At 40.4% G+C, this 17,169-nt stretch overlaps 1 non-coding gene and 1 pseudogene across 1 annotated transcript; both read left to right on the top strand.

The window, feature by feature from the left end:
- Positions 1–295: 295 nt before the first annotated feature.
- Positions 296–398, top strand: LOC136125198 (U6 spliceosomal RNA). Its single transcript, XR_010655976.1, has one exon. It is a non-coding gene; the product is annotated as a U6 spliceosomal RNA (small nuclear RNA).
- A 15,577-nt stretch (positions 399–15,975) lies between these two features.
- Positions 15,976–16,892, top strand: LOC136125021 (serine/threonine-protein kinase 33-like; annotated as a pseudogene).
- The last annotated feature ends 277 nt before the right edge of the window (positions 16,893–17,169 follow it).

Raw genomic sequence — 17,169 nt, 5'->3', positions numbered from 1 at the left:
AATGTTTATGTCAATTATATCTCAATTTTTTAAAAAAAGAAGCTGCTTATGACACAGGACTGTCCTATCAACAGTGTTAGGTTATAGTTTAGTTGGCAGCTGTTGCTTGTTTTCTTCCTTTTTCTCGCTCCCTCTTGTTCCTTCTTTCTCCCTCCTTCCCTTCCTTTCTCTCTCTCTCTCTCTCTCTCTCTCTGTAGTACCTAAAACAATGGGACACTAACAATCAACGATGTCTTATAGTCAAATGAAATATAGTTCTTTGTTAACAAGAAAATGTATCTCTGATACATATTAAGTGTTCATTTCAGGAGCACATAAACTAAGACTAGAATCATACAGAGTTAGCATGGCACCTGGGTAAGGATAACATACAACCTGGTGAAGTGTTCCACATTTTTTCTTTTTCTTAATCTGGGTGTTTATTTGTGAACATTCATCCATCTGTACATTTCTGTTTTGTGCATATTTTTCTAAGTGTGCCATGCTTTAATGTGTTTTCTTAAAATATCAGTATATAACACAGTTTGCAGAGCATGGATCCCATTTTTGTCATGATGGAGGTATACGTGGCTTCTCACATTGGTGCACATATTTCTGTATGTTGGCACAGAATCCAAATGTCAACAGGAATTATGGAAAGACAGGTGACTTTTACTCTCTTCTTCATGCTTTTCTGTGTCTGAATATTTTTTACAGTGAGCATGTATTTCTTTCACAATGAGAAGAAAAAGACAGAAAGACCTAGTCCCATTTTTAAAACACACATACTTAAAGAAAACCTGCGTATTCGTTAAACAGCAATTCCACTTCACAGAATTCGTGTACAGAAATAACTAAGGACGTGCACAACAGTTTAGCTGTAAGAATGCTCATCACATTTCATATCTCCTATCCAGTATTTTCATTTGAGAATTTAGCCTAAAAAATGATTTACGATGTAGACAGATATTTATTTACAAGTTTTGTTATCATGGTGTTTTGTAAAATATCAAACACTTCCAATAACTGGGGATAGTTAGATAAGTTACTGTATTGTACATTCACTTGAGGAACTTAGACACTAACATGGATGTGGATTTTGAAAAAAATGTGATGACATAGGAGATGCTTATTAACACTGTCACACGAAAAACTGTAATACAAAACTCGCAATGCAGTATAAACCAAATTTTGTAAAACATGCACAAAATGAATATATGATATGTATACGCAAATAAGAAAGGAAGAAATACATGTAAATGTTTATACTGGTTACTCCAAACTGAAATTATAAGTTTTTAATTTTCTTTTTTGTACCTTTCTGTATTTTCCAAATTCTCTAAAACGAGTATTATGTGTTCTGCAACTTTTAGAAAGTCATTTTTTAATCACTGCAGTCACGTGTACTTATCCAAAGAGCAAACATCCACACCAAAACAAAATTCTTATTCTAGAAAGAAACAGAGAAGGTGCCTCAGGCCCTGCTTCTCAGCTCTCGTACTCACATAATTGAAGGATGGCCTGTTACTTAGAGCCTATCGGGTTCATTTAAATGCAGTTCTATTACACCTGCTCATCTAGTTTCCTTGCCCAAAATAAATTAGAAATACTGATGGAGGCAGGCAGAGGAATGCAATTGTCAAGAGACATAGGATTAATGTAAAAGTGAGGGAGGAGAGAGAAAAATAATAATACTAGGCATATAATAATGTGTGTTTAGTGTCAGGGCATGGGAACCTATAGACCTGAGGGCAACAGTAAATTAAAACAATCTATATCCATATCCAGAATGTGATTCAAGACATGAAATACTTTTACATGCGGCACTCTTCCATTAAAAACCTTCAAGTTATAAAATTTCATGGAAATGAACAAAGTTACAAAAGTCAAACCAAAGAGTTTTAAAATTCTTTTGATTGCACAACAAATATTTATTTTCATAGATTAATGTTATACTACCATATATATTTATATACAAAGAGAAACATACACACAAAAATATAATTTTTAAAGGATCAAAGTTTGAAATCCTTGTTTTACACCCCAAATGGATCATCTTGTACATTGATTTGGTTCAGAATTCAGCAAATTAATGTCTATGGTTTTATTTTTTTATTCACATTTTGACTCAAAACTTCCCTTACTAAAAAGGAGGTGAAGGAAAGCAGCAATAAAAAATGATCCTGGCCAGTAGTTTATCTGTCACCTCATGACTCTTCTGGCAATCTTACAAGAGAGCAGAAGGACAGACCATATAGCTAGTTCAAAACTACTGGATGATTAAGTTCGGCAACATTTTGATACATAATGAACCATTCCTTTACCTAATAGACTCTCAATCTCTCAAGAACAATAAAAGCACAGTAGGTCATCTTCCTCATACCTACCATACACTTTAAGGACCTTTGCTTGTGTCTGCTCATGTCTTCTGTAGTCACAAATCTTTCTTGATATAAGCTTCTCAGATTTGAGACAAAGGAAAGCAATTTTGTGATCATTATCATATATATATGCATACACACATATATATACACATATAGGTGTGCATATAGTGAGCTATGCTAATATGTGAGTCCTATATTCCATAGTAAGAACATTTAAACTTAGCAGGGATTATGAGTGAAGCTTAGTGATCAATAAGAATTGCACCAATAACTTAACAGTGGTGTTTCCCAGAAGTACAATGTATAGAGAAATTATGGGGGAAAGTCTTCTAGTTAAGAGATATTTACTTGGTTCTTTATTACATGAATGGCTGAATAGTTAATGATTACCATTTACTAATATTTGTAAAAAGTTTTACATTATATATACATATATTTACATTATATATATATTTATTATATATAATAGATGTATTATATATATATATGTATGTATAATCCTAGTGTGAGAGATATTCTTTGACAAAGCAATTCTGTGATGAATTAAGTTTAGAAAATACCACGTCCTTTTCTTGGAAATTAACATATCAAAGGCCCTGAGAAGGCCCATGATAAACATACTTTGTCTAATCTAGGATTGCCTAATGTAGAATTTCCCAAATGTATTTGACCATGAAACCCTTTCTTCTTTGTCACCTACTAATATCTCATGGAACCAATGTCCCTGGGACTGTATTTAGGAAAGCTTTATCTCCAACCCCAAATAAGGAAATTGACCATGGAGAAGTTGGGTGCCCTACCCAAGATTTCACGACCAGTAAGAGGCAGCGCTGGGATAGGTTCCAGTCTTCTGACCCACATCCATGGTCTTTATCTGACAACTTGTCTCTCACTCACTTTACTATTAATAATAAAAGAGCTGAGTAGGGCTTCCCTGGTGGCGCAGTGGTTGAGGGTCCGCTTGCCAATGCAGGGGACACGGGTTCGAGCCCTGGTCGGGGAAGATCCCACATGCAATGGAGCAACTAAGCCCATGCGCTACAGCGGCTGAGCCTGCGCTCTAGAGCCCGTGGGCCACAAATACTGAGCCCGCATGCTACAACTACTGAAGCCCGTGCGCCTGGAACCTGTGCTTCGCAGCAAAGAGGAGCCACCGTGATGAGAGGCCTGCTCACTGCAATGAAGAGTAGCCCCCGCTCACCACAACTAGAAAAAGCCCACGCAGCAATGAAGCCAAAAATAAATTAATTAATTTAATTTTTTTAAAAATTTTAAAAAAAAGAGCTGAGTAAAGAAGAAACCTATAAGTCCTCATTTAAAATATGTTCCCCTTGTTTGGTGATCTTATTTTACGACTTTTCAGCTGAAAATTGTTCTGGTCTTGCCAATACTCCAGATTACTAATGAAAAAATTAGGAACTTGTAGTGGAAAAATAAATGCTTTATGAAAACTGAGAAAAATATCAGGGAGTACTTTATTCTGGATATTATTAGGTTTTCTTTCCTTTAAAAAAACATTGAACTGTGAGCTTTTATTGGAATAATAAAATATACAAGATAAATTGTAGTTGTAATTTATTCTCCAAAAACCAATTCCTGAAACTATACACAATGGAAAGAACTATAAGAACAATCACTATGCAGATCAGTGGGCTTTTCTGTGTATTTCTTACCAAATAATATTAACATCTTTGTATATATTTCTTGTTAAAAAAAAAGAAGAAAGAGAAGAAAAACAACTTTAAGTACTAACAAACTCTTATAAGGTTCCCGTGATACACTGGATACTTTATATACATTATCTCATTTAATTCTCAGCATGACCCTGCAAGGTACATGCTCATATTCCCATTTGAAAGGTAGGAAAATAGAGGCTCTGGGAGTCAGCACAGAGGTTAAGAGGAACTTGGGCTCCAGAGCCAATGCACCTTGGTTTAAAACCCACCTCTCACTTCTAACTGTCTGACCTCAGCAAGTCACTGAGCTTCTCTGCTTCAGTGTCTTTATGTGTAAAATAAGGATAATAATACTCAAACAGAAGTCATCAGGATTAAATAAGCCTCCATAAATGTAGGTTCTTCTTGTTTTTAAGTAAATGTCTGAAGCTTACAGAGTGGAGACTTGTCCTCTCTCATGGCAATAAACAGCTCCCTCACCCTCTGAATTTGCTGTCCTGTAAATGCTTTAAATCTCAATTCAAAAACAGTAACATGAGTGGCACTTCAATCTACTTTCTCCAGATCATAGAACAAGCGCCCATATCTGGCATCCCATCCCAGAAGCACAGAGGCCTGGCTCTGACCCTCAGGCAGGATGCTGCTGGACACACCCTGAGACAACCTGCAACTAACAAGCTTCCCAAACCGCTGGCTACAGGGTCACTTCAGACCCTCCACGTTCTGCAAAGATGTGTATCAACGGCGTGTACACCTGAAAACACGGGCAACCCAAACACAAAAACACCCAGCAAGAAAGGGTGGAGAAGCTGTCTTTAACAGGTTAATCTTTAATTTTCTCAAGTCTGTGGATGTGATAAGGAAGAAACTTTTTTTAAATGGAAAAGCTGACTGTGACCATGAAGAAAATTCACTTCAGCTGCAAAAATATTTATTGAGAGTTTACTGGTTCAGACCCTGACAGACGCAAAGGAGTAGGATTGGAATTTTAAGTAGTTTATAATTGAGCTTCCTATTAAATATGGCAGGTTGAACACCTGTGTTCCCTCCCCCAAATCACTCTAAAATGACTGAAAACTAATTTTTCAAAAAAAAGAAATAAAGTTTAAACCCACCCTCTCAGCCCACCCCCATCCTCACTCTCAGCTAATGACCTTGCCTCATGTTCCAAGAAAAACTTCCCCAAACTCCCATCACCGCGTCTCCCCCTTCACCTGCTGTAGCGTCCACACCATGTGCCCTTCCTTCCTGTGACTGAAGGCCACCTTCCAGCTGTAAAGCTCCCCATGCTGTGAGCTAGTTCAGAGAACCACCCCAAAGTTCTCCCCCTCCATCCTACCCTATCATTTATCCTTTCTACAGGGTCATCCCCCGTCAGCATACAAACTAGCTGAACTCTCCTTGCTCTTTCAGCTCCCTCCCTATTTCTCCACATGAAAGGGCTGCAAAACCATTTTACAATGCTTCTGCATTTATCCCAACTCCTCTCCCTTTTGTAGGCTCACTCCACTCACGTTTTCATCCCACCATCTTAGCGTGGTTCACCAATGACATCCTTCTTGCTAAATCCAATAGTCAGTTCTCTCTTTCCTTACTTGGTACAATTTATCACCCCTCCCAACTTGATACACTTTCTTCCCTTTGCTTCTCCAAACACCACTCTTTCCCGACTGCCCCACATCCCTCACATTTAGTCTTTGTTCTCTCTTCCTGTTCCAGGGGAACTTGAGGCCACATATTGAAGATGGTGGCATCAAAGGATGAAAGGACCCTGAGTTCCTGAAGATGTGGAGAACATCTTCTCATCTCCTTTGATGACCTACATTGGAAAGAAACCTTTATTGTGTTAAGCTAGCATGATGGAGAGGTTATTATATCAGTTAGCGTTGCTTAGCCTGACTCATATGTTCAACCACTGCAATAAGAAGGCAAAGAAAAATCTGATTAATCAAGAAAAAGACATTGAAGCAAAGTATTTAGATGTATGGATGTAGATAGCCAAAGAAACAGGAAAAAGAGGTGAAAGTGAAAGTGGTACATCCAAGGAGTAGTCCTAGTAGGACTAGGTTGGGGAAGGGTAGGTGACTGCTGGTTTTTATTATAAGCCAAATACTATTGATAATACTTAAATTTAACTACAAATATGCATAATTTAAATAAAAATATAAATTACTGATTTAAAAGAGGTTTACAACTTTCAAGGAGAAGCACACATGAAAACACAGATAATTATAGAATACATACTGTAAATACCCAAAGTGATGCATGATGTATTATGGGTGAAACATAGGAAAAGCTCTTAAAATGGATCTAATGCACTTGAGTACAATAAAAGTTGTGTTCCATTTGGTTAGGCTGTTTTGCAGGCTTTGGATATGATGGCTTCTTGGAGGGTAGAAAACTTGGGAGTGTTTTCTTTCTTTTTTCTTGTCTTTCTCTTTTGGGAGAAGTGTAAGAGGGAGATTTTTAAATAGTAAGTGGAAGAAGGCTAAGAATCAGGGCTCTGCTAGCACATACTATTCCTTTGTGCAAATTTTTTTAAAGCACCCCTTCCTTGAGACAATTTTGTCTGTTGGAAAATTGCCTTTACCCTCCTATGTTGTTAGAATTAGATGCTTTACTGACATCTGGTGGATAATCATCATAATAAATATTCAAGTTCAAATATTCATACCTGCAAAGTGAATGGCTCTCCTTAGATGTGTGATGTGGTCCATACACAACCTGTACTCCGACTTTGGGCATCATCATTACTAAAACATCCGTTGACAGCTCCAGGCCCTTGGACCTTGATCCTACCTTGCCAGTCCCTCTCTTTCCCCTTCTCCTTTCTCTCCTCTTTCTCTCTGGCCCTCCTGTCTAAGAGTGCCTGTCCCCTCCAAAGAATCACCCCCTTCTTTTGCAGAGCAAAAGCCTTGGTTTCAGCAGACACCTAGACTTTTAGAGCTTCTCCTTCTATTCCAAGCTCTATCCAAAACTACGATGTAAATCCAGAGCCTACTGTTTATAAAATAAATTATTTTCTACCTCAATCTAGAGGCAGGTCATAATTCAGTCTATCTTTTAATTAAGTTCTGTGCACTGGGCGAATGGGATCCTAAGGCAGCTGCTGAAGACTCCTGCCCTGAGGCTCTCCGGTTCCACCATTAGGACCAAGAACACAGGCCCCGGCTTGGAGGTGAGTACTTGCCACACCCACTCAGATTGTTTCCAAGCCCTCCACTCAGGGGCCAGAAAATCAGTGCGTGCTTTCTTCACCACTTCTCTTAGGAATCCAGGCTGGTTTTGCTGATGGTTGCTCAGAGCCCCTCCTTCAGCTCAGCTGATTAAAAGGGAAGCCTCACTTATTTTTCCTCTGTTCTTTCTGTTCCAGTTTACTTAAGAGATTGGCTGATACACATTTGAAGAAAGAAATAATAATACTTCACTCTTTCCAGGTCTGACTCCTCTCTTTCCCTTTGTGGGAAACTGAATGAACCTGCCTATGATTTGAGAATATAAAGTGACCCCAACCCCTTTACCTACATGCATAGTTTGATGCCACCACTTCTCTGGATTACTTCCTAAAACCTGTAATACCAGATTGGATTAAAAGATGTACCTTCAATGAGTCCCTTTCTTGCCATCCATCTGCCCTAACACCGCTGAAGGGAAGTGAGGGAGTACAAGGAGGCAACCCAATCTCAATGACTAGCTTCTGGATCATTTTGATTCTTAAAACACGCTGACCTGTTGTAAAACAGAATAATTCTAGGAAACATAGTCCCCAGACCAGGTACAGTATAAATTCAAATGTCTTTAGCCAATTTCATCATACTCTTCTGAGTTTGAGTCCTGGGAAATTTATGAGAAATTGGGATAATTTAGTCCACAAAGAAAAAGAAAGAGAAAGAAGCCAGAGAAGGTTTGAATGCCTTGAGATATAAAAACAGCTGTTGTAAGGGTCTTACCATTCATTTTTATTTATGTCCAATAAAATCAGCTTAACCTGCAATTATGTAGCTTTCAGTTAGAGAAAGATCTTGAATGTGTGGATAAATAAGCTTTGGAAGGCCATCCTCACTCACACTGGAGAGCTTTATTGCTTTATTGGCAGCTCACCGGAGGCAGAGGAATGAAGAGATGGCTTCCCGAGCTCCCTGGAGCCCTGAGTCCACCCTACTCATTCAACAGGCATTGATTGGGCATCTCTATTTGCCAGATACTTGTGAGATTAGGAGTACAGAGTGAATAAAATCCTTGCCCTAAGGAGCCCATGACCTGCCAGTGGAATCCGGTTTGTACAATCCTGTGAGAACACTGTTGGTCCACCAGGTAAGGGGAAGTCACTCCCTTAAGCTAAACTCCTGCTGATCTGGGCATCTCTCAGACTTACCTGCCAATATAAGTGCAGCTGTAATTTAGCCTAAATCACTGAACACCAGGAATCTATGCCTCCCCTGAGAAGACCCCTTGGCTCTCTGTAAGCCAGCCAGCATAGGAGGAAAGAGGGTTTTTTAAGCATCCTAGAAGTACCTTTACATGTATTATACATTATGGATGATTGAGGAGTAATGAAAGGAAGGCATTCCTATCCCAAATTGGAAATTTCAATGCTGATCTGTCTCTTCTGCAGCTGTAGTCGAGGCTTTGCTTGCCTGTCCAGGATCACAAGTTTTGTAAAAAAGTCAAAGCGAGGGTAATATCAAGACTGTACACACTGAAATGTGGAAATGTGCCATATATTTCCCTTAGTCCTCTTAGAACTAGGTCATTAATAGCATGCTTAATTAAGGACAATTTTTCATAAATGTGTAGCAGTCAAGGTTCCAGTAGGAAAGAGATGACATGCTCAAATTAGGATAATTCAAGAAATATTAAATCAAAGAACTATTTAAAATTTTGCAGGGAAACCACAAGGAATAATGCAGTCCCCCGGAACTAGTGTCACTGTAACTAGACACTCGGGACTCAAGGGAAGAGAGGAAGGCATGATACCAAGCAGAAGGTGAAAATCCTGTAGAGGATGCCATCTTGAGAGGAGCTGCAACCTTCTGTCAAAGGGCACAGCCATCCAAGGGCAGCCCACAGGAGCAGAGATCCAGGAGAACAAATATCCCAACCTCACCTCTCCTCCCTCCAACTCCATCAGCTGAATCCAAGAGGGAGCTGGAGGGCAAGGAAGCCCATTTGTTCCGTCAGGTTCATTACCATTAGTAAGAGAGCCGGGGAAAGTAGATGTGGACGGGCAAAGAAAGCATCCAGCCCAGAACCCGAGGTCTGAAAATGACAGTTCCTAGAGTCCCCCACACGACTTTAAAATTATCACAGTCAACCCAGGGTGATTAAGAAACAGATGTAGCAAATTCTCAGTCCAAATTTGACCAAACTCCCCACCCAACTTTCTGCCCCCCATGCACTTTTTTCCAGCCTTGTGTCATCAAGTGCCAACGGACATCCTTAATAAGTCACCGGAATGTGTTAATGAACTCAGTGGGTGGAAACGTTTCACAAGGCATACGTCTGTCAGACGATCATCTGGTACACTTTAAATATCTTACAATAATTATACTCCAATAAAGCTGTTAGAAATAAATAAATAAATATCTTACAATTTTGTTTGTCAATTATGACTCAATAAAGCTGAAAAAAATAATAAAATAATTTTTTAAAAGAGAGAAAAATAATGTCACCTGAAAAAATAAAGATACTGGTAACAATTTAGTAAATGTATTTAAGATAAAGGGTCAGAAGCATGATTAATAAATGGAGGAGCACCCATAAAAGTTCAAAACCTTTCACCATTTTTTAAAATAATTCTTGCTTTTCTTCTCATTGTTCTATATATTCTATATTGTTCTGTCTATATCTATAGATAGATACAGATTCTATAAAAATAGAATGAGACTTGCTATTCAAAATACCCAACTGAATACAAATATTTACCTTTTCTCTCTGTAAAACCCCCACTGAAATAATAAAATAAATATAAATAATTAAAATAAATCCATAGCAATTCCTGTAAACCAGAGAGCAGTGCCACCAGAAGATCAGATAGTGGTAAATTTAGAGATAAAGCAGAAGGGAAGCAATTGATGGCAAACTTAATAGGCCTGAGGAACTCATAAACCCAAAATTAACAGGGAAGGACGTCCAAAAGTAGTGAGGTTTGCCATTCAGAACTTCTGAATAATCCCAAGTCAGCAGCAAAGGCCTGGAGAAGGAGCCTTTAGGGGGCTAAAATCTGACCATTGGCTCTAGCTTTCTGAAAGTGCACTTCTGATGAGGCTGCGACCCTGGGTGGTTGCTGGGAGCCACCAAAGTTGATTTTTTTTTTTTTTTCAAAGCTGATTTTTATAAGGGACAGATGATGCCCTTGTAACCCAGAACACAAGCTACTAGCACACCTGCCTTGTACCTGGCAAGAGGAGGAGCTCACTGTGCAGGCTGAGGCGCTGGAACCCCCACTGGACACTGTCAAAAACAAAATACAGCGAGTAAATTTGCAGCTCTAACTGGCTTTATTCAACAATTCCTGAACTGGGCAGCATCCAATCTAGCAACTTGAAGGACGCTCAGCTCCTGGGAGTGGTACAAAACGGAAGGCTTTTATAGAAAGGAAGGTGGGGCAAGGAAGCCATTAGCAAAAGAAACAAAAAAAAAAGGTTATTTGGGGCCAGGACACCTTCTTTTTGGAGGGTAGGGAACAGCACGGGTTTATCGTGCAGATTGCCTCTTCTTCCTCTGGAGGTGGGGTTGGGGGGGTGGAGAGGACCTACCTGACCAATGACCTCATTGGTGCTGAACAGAAAACTGGTTGATTAAGATTACATTTCTGGGGAAGGTCGTAACTGCAATTAAGTTTGGTATTGAATCTAGGTTTGGCATCATGAACTTTAGCACAAGTGACACCATCTTGAGAACAACCACATTTCTCTCTTTAACAGCACTTCGGAGGGGGACATGGGCTCCAGGCCCACAAACCAGCTGATGCCTTTCCTAATGATTTCAATCAATATTAAATTTAATAAATTTTGTTTTTAAAAACATATGTGTCATATAATCCCACCCTTCAGAAATTATTTCTGTACGTATGTGTGTGCACACACACCTAGATGCATAGACAGGTATCGATTTTAATGTTCAGAAAATATTAACACGGGTTTTGGGGGATAATTAGATTTAGTGTGGTTTGTAACCTTCTTTTTGTACTTTTTTTTTTTTTTTTTTTTTTGTGGTACGTGGGCCTCTCACTGTTGTGGCCTCTTCCATTGCAGAGCACAGGCTCCGGACACGCAGGCTCAGCAGCCATGGCTCATGGGCCCAGCCGCTCCGCGGCATGTGGGACTTTCCCGGACCGGAGCACGAACCCATGTCCCCTGCATCGGCAGGCGGACTCTCAACCACTGCGCCACCAGGGGAGCCCTTTTTGCACTTTTTAAAACACACACCTGTAAAGATTGAATGGACCACAAAAGGTGACGTATCCTCCTTACTGTGTCAGAGCAGAACTGGGACACAAGCACAACTTCTTAATTCCTCTACTTGTGGACCTGTGAATCCTCAGTCACACCAGCTGCAGCAACCAGCCTTAACAACCAGCAGCAGACCCCCAGGCTCCCAGAGGAACGTTGGGTGCCTGACTCACCAGCAAATGTACTTCTTAGAAAATTAGGGGAAAAGGGATGTGATGGGGGGTTCTAAGAAAATCAGGAAAAGACTGAACTTCCTGCCAACCTAATGGGTTAGAACTGAGACTCTTTATAAGCGGATCAAGACAAGAGGGGCCTAATCTATTCTTCCACGCTGTTCTCATCCATTATCGCTCTCAGTTGTTACCCTTCTTTTCAACTCTGTTCCCTCATTAGAAGGAAGAAAGGAAGGAAGGATTGCCATTTATTTTTATATTTTTGTACCTGTATATATATTGCTATATATCTTTATATATTTATGTATCTCTGATTTGCTAACTCAGTCTTTTAATCAACTGCTTTATAACACATATTCCAGTAGCAATTATCCTATTTATCTGACAATTGCTTTCTTCTCCCTCTATCTCACACTGGAATATAATCTCTAAGAGGGTAAAAAGAATACCTATTTTGTTTATCACAATATTTCCACTGCCCAGCACAGTCCAATGTCTATGTAATTAATTTAAAAAATGTCCTTAGAGAACAGACTTGTGGTTGCCAAGGGGGAGGGGAGTGGGGGAGGGATGGATTAGGAGTTTGGGATTAGCAGATGCAAACTATTATATGTAGGCTGGATAAACAACAAGGTTCTACAGTATAGCACAGGGAACTATATTCAATATCCTGTGATAAACCATAATGGAAAAGAATGTTTACAAAAGAATGTGTATATATATATATATATCTGAAAGAGTTTGCTGTACAGCAGAAATTAACAAAACATTGTAAATCAACTATACTTGAATAAAATAAATTTTAAAATAAAATAAATAAATAAATGTCCTGAGTGTCTACCATGTGGCATTTCATACACTGGGCGCTGTATCTACATCATCTCATTTCAGGGACTTCCCGCAGTTGGACTAGATATTCTGAAACAGCTGCCCATCACAAAACACTCAAATGGTGGATGAATTCATCAAACACAATTTAAACCACACCGCTGTACTCACAAGAAAAGAAAAGACATCTCCACCCCACGTCACCCCGCCAAAAACCCCAAACCTGAAAGCTTAAAATAGAACAAACTCAGTAGCTGGGGCTACACTGGAGTGAGAGCCAATGCTGATGTCAGGGACCCAGAGCCTCAGGAATTCACAGCCACGGGCATGGGAATAAGATACTGGCCCTTGAGCCCACTGAAAATGAGACTCTTGCAGAAAGCCAGGACCCCTGAAGTGGCTACAAACTCAGTGAAAGGGTGGACAGGGGGAAACCAGCCAGAATCAGAGGGGACCCACAAGGAAACTTACCTGTCTCTACCAGCTCCCAGTAGAAAAATCAATAATCCTGTAGTCTCCCTGGAGAGTCTGTAAACATAGGCCTGTTCACACAATAAGCTGAGAAGAAATCCACCCTGGCTGGGAGGGACTTTGCAATGTGTCCCCTTGGCTGGGGTGAACCACACATCCCCAAATTCCCTTCATCCCAGGTTCCCTGTCAGAGTGGGAGACAAAAGAGACCTTGTGGGAGATTTGGAGGCTGGAGGAGAAGCGGCAGCCATGTTGAAGCTCACACACTTCCTGGTTTACCTGCTGGTGCACCTCAACAGCATGAGGCCACAGCCAGGCCTGCAGCTGCCCCTCCTTCCTCTGGACCCTCTTCAGCTTCTCTGACTCCTGGGCCAGGTGTGTGTGTTGAGCTTCATGATGAAGAGCCCACGCCACCAAGATCAAAGGTGTTGAGAACAGACATGGTTTTCAGTCTGCCCTCCGAGTCTCCTGTTTCTGCAGTGGTCTGGCTTGTCCTTGCTCTTCCCCATGTTACAACCGTCCTCTCTTCTTCAGCACCCGTGGGACTTGGCTCCAGCATCAGATGCAAAGACTGCAATCCCACAGAACCTGCTTAAATGGCAGCCACGAGTGCATAGTCAAGTACTGCAAAAATCATATATGTGTACTTATCCTGGTGGTCCAACTGAACCCTGACTGACACAGCATTTGGTACCTGAGTCTGGTTCTAGAGGAGCAGAACTTTAAGGGTAGGTTCCCTGAATTGCTTCTGGGTTTTCTTTTCTTATTATTTTTTAAAACTTGAGATATAATTGACATATAACATTGTATTAGCTTTAGATACACAACATAGTGGTTTGATACATGTGTACCTTGTGAGATTACTACCACAATAAGTCTAGTTAACCTCCATCACCGCAGTTACAAATTTTTTTATGATGAGAACCTTAAAACTCTACTCTTTTAGCAATTTTCAAATATATAGTACAGTATTATTAACTATAGTCACCATGGTGTACACTACATCCCCAGGGTTTACTCATCTTATAAGTGGAAGTTTGCACTTTTTGATCACCTTCCCATTTTGCCCATCCCTCCCCCCCACACCTCTGGCAACTACCAATATGTTCTCTGTATCTAGGAGCTTAGTTTGTTGGGTGCTTTTTTGTTTGTTTTATATTCTATACATAAGAGCACATGGTATTTGTCTTTCTCTGTCTGACTTAGCTCACTTAGTATAAGGCATGCCATCAAAGTCCATCCACGTTGTCACAATGGTAGGATTCTTTTCTTCTTTAATGGTGAATAATATTCCATTGTGTGTATATATATCACGTTTTCTTTATCCATTCATTCGTTGATGGATGCTTAGGTGTTCCTGTGTCTTGGCTATTGTAAACAATGCTGCAATGAACATAACTGCAGTTATGATAGTGATTTCATTTCCTTCAGATAAATATGCAGTAGTGGAATTGTTGGATCATATGGTAGTTCTATTTTTAGTTTCTTAAGGAAACTTCATACTGTTTTCCATAGTGGCTGCACCAATTTACATTCCTACCAATAATGCACAAGCATTCCCTTTTCTCCTGTCCTCCCCAACACTTTCATTTCTTGTCTTTTGGTAATAACTGTTCTAAGAGGTGTGAGGTGATAGCTCACTGTGGTTTTGATTTGCATTTCCCTGATGATCAGTGATGTTCAGCACATTTTCATGTGCCTGTTGGCCGTTTGTATGTCTTCTTTGGAAAAATGTCTATTCAGATCCTCTGCCCGTTTTTAATTGGATTTTTTTCCTGAGTTTTATGAGTTCTTTATATATTTTAGATATTAACCCCTTGCCAATATTTCCTCCCATTCCATAGGTTCCTTTTCATTTTGTTGATTCCCTTTGCTATACAGAAGCTTCTAGTTTGATATAGTCTCACTTATTTTTGTTTTTTGTTTGTTTGTTTCATTTTTGCCTTTGTTGCTTTTGCTTTTGGTGTCAAATCCAAAAAAATCATTGTTAAGACTGATATCAAGGGTTCTGGGTTTTCTGATGTTTGGTTCTCTGGTTTAATTAGATTTGAAGGCATTAATGACTCTGTTTCCAGTGGTAAAGAAGGGACTGGCCTTTAGTGAAGCAATGAAACAAAACAAAGTATTGTTTACAACACATACTCTTTCTTAGCCCTGCTCTCTGTCAACTGAAACTGTTCTGGTCCTTGAAATGTTTGCTCCAGACCTAAGATTAGAAATTATATAATTCTTCCAATCGTGTGCCTGAAGGCTACAGTTAATGTATGACTTTCATGTTTTCTTTCATTTCTTAAACCTTAATTTAGCTTTTATCTTTATAAATATATACGTAATTTTCTAAGCTTTTTCCTTCCCTGGTTGACCCATGCTCTTGATTAACCCCATCATGCCATGTTATTTGGTATCTGCCTACCCAGAGCCCCTTCTAAGGAAAATCACTCTACCAACAGCCCCAGCCACCTAACCTTAAAGCACTTGGCCGCTTTACACCCTCATCTTTGCAGATTGGGCTAGGAAGGGCAGGACCCTCGGGATCAGGGTGACACTGCAGAGGGACCAGGCTGAGTCTCTCTAATCTAATCTAATTCATCTCCTGGTGTCTCCTGGGACAGAGTTGTTGGGATACCTTTTCCCCAGGGTCCCATGTTTGAGGTGGTCTCTGATAGCTCTCCTTCACCTACACCTTTTTACCCCCACTCTATCTTGGGACACGAACCATTTTGAAAGTTGAAAGTGAAGTTGCTGCTGTGAGAAAATGAGTGTAGCGCAACATTCAGCTATGGACCTCACCAGCTGGCCATCAACTCACCTTATCCTTCTTCCTCAAACAGAAACACCTTTCTTTTCAAGTTGCTTTTGTTACAGAATTAAGGAAATGGCTGCTAGGGCTTGGTGAGAAAATCCACCAAATGTCCCAAGCGTTGCTAATGATCAGGAAGATGGGTTTTGTGTATGTTCTTGTAAACAAAGTTTCCTCCCATCGGTGGAAGAAATGCCAGATACACCAAGCATGGAGAGTTCCAAATTTATAGTTTCAACAGAGAAAAAAAAGAAGAAAAAATTACCAGCAGAGACATGTCCTCTGGGAAAGATTTGGTAAATACTGAAGATTCAAGTCTCATCCCCCAATCCCATCCCTGTGGGGCCTTGTCAGCAAATTCATTGCCCTCCCAACCATCAAAGGAACACTTCTTTCTCACAGAAGAGCCCTTAAGAACCTCAAATGCAAAGAGAAAAGCATCTCAGCAACAATGGTTTCAGGGGAACTTTTCAGAAGGAAAATCTGCTCAACTAAAGATGGGGGATGGAGCTCTTCAGGAAATCTGTGACTCTGGAAGAATACTGGGACAAGGAGACTTTGAAGTGGTCCCTGAGGTTGCAGGGGACCACTAAATGGGCAAAAGATGGCAGGCTGGAAGCTCCACTATCAAGTTACGTGGATGAAAGTCGAGCTTCCTAAAAAGCGTGAAACAAGAACACATCGGGCTTCCCTGGTGGCGCAGTGGTTGAGAGTCCGCCTGCCGATGCAGAGGACACGGATTCGTGCCCCAGCCTGGGAAGATCCCACATGCCGCGGAGCGGCTGGGCCCGTGAGCCTGCGCGTCCAGAGCCTGTCCTCCGCAACGGGAGAGGCCACAACAGTGAGAGGCCCGCATACAGCAAAAAAAAAAAAAAGAACACATCATATGTTATGAGCAAGTGTTTGAGATGCCTAAGTGAATGTACCTTGTGACGGAGCTTTGTGGGGAGGGAGAACTTGAAGAAATTCTGAGAATGAGTCCAGGTTGCTCATCCAAAGCCTCGCTCACATCAGCTAGATCATATCTTCACAACAGGATACACAGAGATCTGAAGCTGTAAAGCACTATGGTTTAAAGCAGCTTTATTGATGCTACCAACTTCAACATAAAGGCAATTGTGGCTTAGCTGTGCGGAAGCCATGCTGTGAGGCACACGTGGGACCCCTGCGGCTATCAATGCCCATGGCCAAAGCCAGCAGTGTGACACTGGGTCACAGACGCGTAAGGACATGTTATTATGCGGGAATCACACTTTTTAGCAAGCTCAGAAGAGAAAATTTTGAATTAATAAAAAAAGAGAGAACTATGTTTTGAAATCCACTTGGGGATTCGATAAGTGACTGTGCCTAAAGCATTTTGAAACAACCTACAAAAGTGGATCTTGCAACTAGAATCCCGCTTGA

The sequence above is a fragment of the Phocoena phocoena genome, chromosome 6 (genome assembly GCF_963924675.1).
Source record: "Phocoena phocoena chromosome 6, mPhoPho1.1, whole genome shotgun sequence".
Taxonomy (NCBI): Eukaryota; Metazoa; Chordata; class Mammalia; order Artiodactyla; family Phocoenidae; genus Phocoena; species Phocoena phocoena.
Note: the sequence above shows the minus strand (reverse complement) of the source record. Positions and strands in the feature narration are given on the sequence as shown.